This window comes from Tupaia chinensis, unplaced genomic scaffold (genome assembly GCF_000334495.1).
Source record: "Tupaia chinensis unplaced genomic scaffold, TupChi_1.0 Scaffold000139_1, whole genome shotgun sequence".
Classification (NCBI taxonomy): domain Eukaryota; kingdom Metazoa; phylum Chordata; class Mammalia; order Scandentia; family Tupaiidae; genus Tupaia; species Tupaia belangeri.
In genome coordinates this window covers 1,348,259-1,354,258 of record NW_006159609.1, presented here as the reverse complement: position 1 = coordinate 1,354,258, position 6,000 = coordinate 1,348,259, and positions in this window count along the sequence as shown.

Below are 6,000 nucleotides of genomic sequence, written 5' to 3'. Positions count from 1 at the left end.
GTGGGTGGTGGGAGGTGGGTGGGTGGCATGACCAAAAAAGCAAAACTTTGATGCCTCTCTGGGATGAGGCACTGTATAGGCTCAGCATTTCTCTTTCTTTGGTGTCAGGGCATGTTTCCTATTAACTGGGATGTAGTAGAGGTCCTGGGCTTATTATTGGAACTGGTAGACCTAATGGGCTGAGACATTGGATGGACATTGGACAGGCCAAGATGGTGCGTGGCATCTCTGGCCACGGATAGTTGCCAGAATCCTGGAGTTTCTTGTTGTAAGGGAGAACGTAAGCGTATAGATAGATGAACACAGTAATAATTTATATGTACTATACAATTGGGACTAAGTTCTTTGCACATGTTAATTCGTGTAATCCTCACTATAACCTTGGGAAGGAAGTACTCACATCATCTCTGTTTTTAAAGATAAGAAAATAGAGGCATTGAATGATCAGGTACTTGTCCATGCTTTCACAGCTAATAGAACAGGATTCAAGTATAGGCTTCCTGGCTCAACAGCCCAAGTCCTAAACAGTTACACTATAGCACAACACATACGCATATATCCTAGTGAGCCTGCTGAGAGCCTCTTGTTGAGTATACAATTCAGTTAAAACCCATGCATAGGTTAGAGAGGGTTGAAATTAGGAATTAAGCACCCAAAAAAACAATTTATAAATCACTTTGTAGCACTGAAGCTTTGCAAAGGTGGCTCCTGAAAAACTCTACCTTCTTTCCATAGATTGGTATACTTAGAAAGATAATTAAAAATGGGGACCATCAAATAGTGTGATGCTTCTGTTGCTGGACTCCCAAGTAGTCTACAGCAGTTCAGGTCCTGGACTTGGAAGCTTAAAAAACTCAAGCCAGGAGTGTGTACATGCATGTCCAAGATCCCAAGAGGAGAATGGAGGGGAAGGGATTGGGGCATGATCCTCCCCCTGGGGGGTAATTTCTCACTTTCTGTCTCTCTCTCTCTCTCTCTGGAGAGTACACATGCCATATAGCAAAAACATCTCTTTCTCAAAAAAAAAGCAGTTTTTGTTAACATATAGTAATTGTACAGATAAGAGAAATAATTTTTAGTGTTATAAAATATTTTTGACACACACACGCACGCATTCATTGAACGAGACATTTGGAGTGTTTTCATTAGGTTGCTGGGAAAGTCATGGCATGTTTTTCTATGCATAAATGCATCATGACTTTCCTGACAACACAATAGTTTTTGGCTATTAGAAATAAAGCTTCCATGATATTTTTGTACTTTCTGAAAACACAAGGTTTCTTTTTTTCCTTTTCTTTCTTTTCTGTTTTTGAGTAAATACCTAGGAGTAGGATTGCTGGATTGTATGGCAGATGTGTAATTAAATAAATTGTTTTCTGGAGTGGACGCATTTCTACCAGTAGTCTCTGAGAGTTGGAGTGACTTCACATCCTCACAAACATTTCACATTGGTAATCATTTAAATTTTAACTGTTACAGTGGCTGTAAAGTGCTATCTCATTGTAACTTTGGTTTGCATTTTCCTTAACATTAGTCAATGTTAAGTATATTTTGTATCTTTTGAGAAATGCTGCTTGAATTATTTTTTACCTACATTTAAATTTGTCTGACTTCAAAAATATTAAGAAGTTCTTTACATGTTTTGAATTCAAGCTTTTTGTCGGATTTATATATTGTGAATTTTTCCCAAACAGTGGCTTATCTTTTTCTCAGTAGTACAATTTGAAGTACAGGAGTTCTAATTCAGAAGAAATCCAGTTTATCACACTTTTCTTTCATAGTTGATGCTTTTTATGTCTTTAGAAACTTTGGCTACACCAAAGGTACAGATTTTTTTTTTCATTGTTTTACAATAGCAGTTTTACATTTTTTTCCAAGTTTAGTCCTGTGATCCATCTTCAATACATTTTTGTATAGCTGTGAAGTAGGAATGAAGACTCAATTTGTATTACATTGATTTAAAGGTTTTTACAGTAAACTTTCTTAAAAGCATTATCATTTTCATTTGGAATTACCTTGGCAGCATTGCTAATTGTAAAATAAATTAATCAAAAATAAATTAATTGTATTTATAGAAATGTGAGTTTATCTCTGGTCTATCTTCCTTCTGTAGATCTGTGTATTCTTCACATATACCACATTGTCTTGACTCATTGCAGCTTTACAGTAAACCTTGAAATCAGATTTTATAATTTCTCCAACTTTGTTTACCTTTTCCAAAGTCATTGGCTTTTAAAAATCATTTGTATTTCCAAATAAGTCTTAGGATCAGATTAGAACCTGCTGAAATTTGGACTAGATGGATTTTAGTAGACTTTACAACTTTATAATACTGAATCTTCCAGTATTTTCCCACAGGCTGGGAAAAGATAGTTGCAGATCATTATATATCTCATAAAGAATTTTTAACAAGAATATGTAAAATATATTCAAAACTCAAAAATGAGAATGATTAAAATTAAAGATGGTTATACCAAGTGTTGGCAAGGATGTAGAGAAACTAGGACTCTCACTTATGACTGGTAGTAATGTAAAATGTTATAACCAATTTGGAAAACAGTTTCTAAGGAACTGTATGTAAACTTACATATGATTCAGTCATTCCACTTCTAAGTATTGAAGAAATGAAGGCGGATATCCAGACATAGGCTTGGACCTGAATGTTCAGAGTGGCTTTCTGCCCTAACTTCAAACAGTCCAGTAGTTAATCTATAAATGAATGTATTAGCAATTTATGACATATGCAGACCATGGAATATTATCCAGAAGTTAAAAGGAATTAACTATTTATATTCATAGTAATATTGATAACAGTATAATAACTACATTGAATGAAAAGTCAGACTAAAAAAGAGTACATAATAAACAATTCCATTTGTATGAAATTTTAGATAATGCCAATTACCTACAGTGGCAGAAAACAGATCAGTGTTTACTTGGGATAGGGAATGGTAGAAAGTGAGATTACATTGATGCAAGAAGTATCCATTGGGGTAATGTTTGTTATTTTGAGTGTGGCCATGGATTCACAGAAGTATACATATGACAAAATTTGTTAAACTTAACATTATAAATATATGTACTATATATTATATCTCAAAACTTTTAATGAAACTATTAATAGTGTACTACTTACATTGCAAATTTATCATGTATATTCCTACTTAACATTAGACATATATGCTAGGCAAAACAGAAATTTAACTGTCTAGAAATAATTTCATTTTAAAAATATCTATATGGAAATAAGGCTAAACTACCCACTATAATTCCAGGCCCCAAAATAGAAAATAGAAAAGTTAAGTTCAAGAAGTTGAAACCTGGGCTCCCATTGGTACTTCATATGTATGGTTGGAATTAATGCATTTTCATAATGTTTATGATGAACAAAATTGTCGAGTTGAATTTTAAAGTCTTGCAACTAAAGCTATCACTGGGAACTGTGCAGAGCCCAATTATAAAAGAATTGAATTATAATTGTAAATTGCTGAGTATAGTAATTATTGTGGCAGATGTACAGTAATTAGTCTGTAACACTAGGACTTTTATTTTGGATTTTTGTAATACCTTCCAAAAGAGAAGTAGCTATGGATGGGCAGAATTTGATTTGGACACTGCAGTGCTTTGAGGATTTATTTTTCTGCTGCAAGCCAGGGCTTGAATGTCAGCAGGCAAGGCTGGTGACAGATTTTGGCTCAAGAATCAGAAGAGAATACATGGTGGTGAAAAAGCTAAGATGATATAATTGGATAATAAAATTTATGAGTTTTGAGTGGAATGTCAATAAACAAAGAAACAGTACTACCAATTTGCTGGTAATAGCCAACTTACAAATTATTACGGTAATTAAGCAAAATTTTAAATGGAGTTCTCCCAGAGTGTTCAAGATCTCAAGTAGGGTAAGGACTAGTATCAAGAAAAGGAATTTGGGAGTTGGAGAAGTTTGAGTTCAGGCTCATACCAGCTGTGTGGTTCTTAATAAGGTGCTTAGTTTTCTTATCTATAAATGGAAATGAAAATCACTACTTTTGTAACCTACTAGAGATAACAGAGATAATGTATGTTTGAGATATATCTAGGATTCCAGGCCTAAAAAGGTATTATATTAATATTTGCTTAATACTGTGAAATAGTCCTGAAAGGTGAATAACCCAGCACATTTAAGCCCCGATTTAAACAGTTTCTTGTAAGAATGAAAGATATTCTTGGGGTCAGCAGGTGGCATGGTGCATATGGTGCTGGACTCCCTCATGGCCAACAGTGGTTTGAATCCCCGACCTGGTGGCTTGGGTGACTTGCTTTCTCACCTTCCCTCTCTCTTTCTGTCTCTCTCTGGTCACATTTAAAAAATAGTACTACTACTAATAAAATTAAATAAATAATTATTTTTTAAAAAGAAAGATATTCTCTAAAAAGTGCCTAATCTCTTGCACACAGTAGATGATTAATTAATTAATTAAGTATGAATATTATTTAAGAATATTATATTTTTTAAAAAGAAAGATATTCTCTAAAAAGTGCCTAATCTCTTGCACACAGTAGATGATTAATTAATTGTAGCTAGTATGAATATTATTTAAGAAACTTGTGTAAGGATTTTGAAGGAGTCAGATCACCTAGTCCCAGTTGTAGCAGTATTACCCGCCACTAATTGAGTGCCCTCTGGCAACTTACTTTTCACTTTTCCTTTCTGAGCTAATGACCAGTTAATAATGCTTTTTCTTTTACCTTTACAACACTTCCTTTTTTGGTTTGTCTTTTGTTTTGCACTCTTAAATTAAGATTTTAAAAAAATATATAGGCACAGAATAAAAAGCCAAATAGTGGGTTAAAATGTGGGTCTTCCTTATCAGATGATTAATGACTGTCAACTCCTTTTTACATATTATCTCAGAAAATTTCCACACTGTGTGTGTATGTGTTTGTGTTTACTTTTACACAATAAAATACTATAGTATTCTACACATACAGTTCTGTGTTTTCTAATATATCTTAATTGAGTTTCTCCCAAGTACCAATTTATCTTGAGGAGCTTGCCATATTTGGGTACATGTCAGTGATACAGTAATAGCTTCATTATATTTCAAAGATACAGAAATAGTATAATTTATTTAATTAGACCTCTAGTAATGGACATACAGGTTACTTTTTCTTTTAAAAACAATGCAGCAAACATTCATCTGTGTACTTTCTTTTTTTTCTTTTCTATGAATACATTTATCCATAAGATATTTTTAGAGATGAATTATTGGATCAGAGAGCACATGATACTTCTCAAATGGTTTTCTAAAGATGAACAAATGTATATGTCCAATAACTGTTTATGTATAATCATTTTCCCACCCACAAACACTGTGATCGCTTTTTTTTTTTTTTTTTTTTTGCAGAGGGTAATTTTTTCATAAATAGAATTTGATTCATCTTCTATAGGCTACCTTTCTTTTTTTTTAGTACAAATGACTTGTTTCAATAAATATTTTATATCATAAAGCCTTATTGTGTGTAAAGAAAGGTATTGGATGTTTGGAAAAGTCAAATTCATTCAATAGTCTCCGCTCCTGACACTAGTAAAGGAGGCATACATACTCTGGCCTTTGGTTATCTTTCCCCCCTGCCTATTTGTAATAACAAACCCATGACCATTGTGAAACTGAAAAGAAGCAAGTTTCATGAATATTAAGTGAGTACTAGAAGTTTCTTGACTATGATAAGAAAGTGAAAATTTTCATGAACGTATGAAGTAGGAGAATGATTAGCATGGACAGTGCAGCCATAGCTCACTAACCCCTGCCTTGTGCACAATCATTTGTCATCATCAGCATTCATTTAACCCTGTGAGCTACTGCAGTAAATGGGATTGGGAATGTATGACTTAGGATTCTTTCAGGGCTCTGCCAGGGTCTCTGACCTATGATTCTAATGGTCTACATCCACTAATAGATTATAGCACTTCTGTACCACTGTAGAAAAGAGATTCTCCACTGGAAAATGGCATCTTTG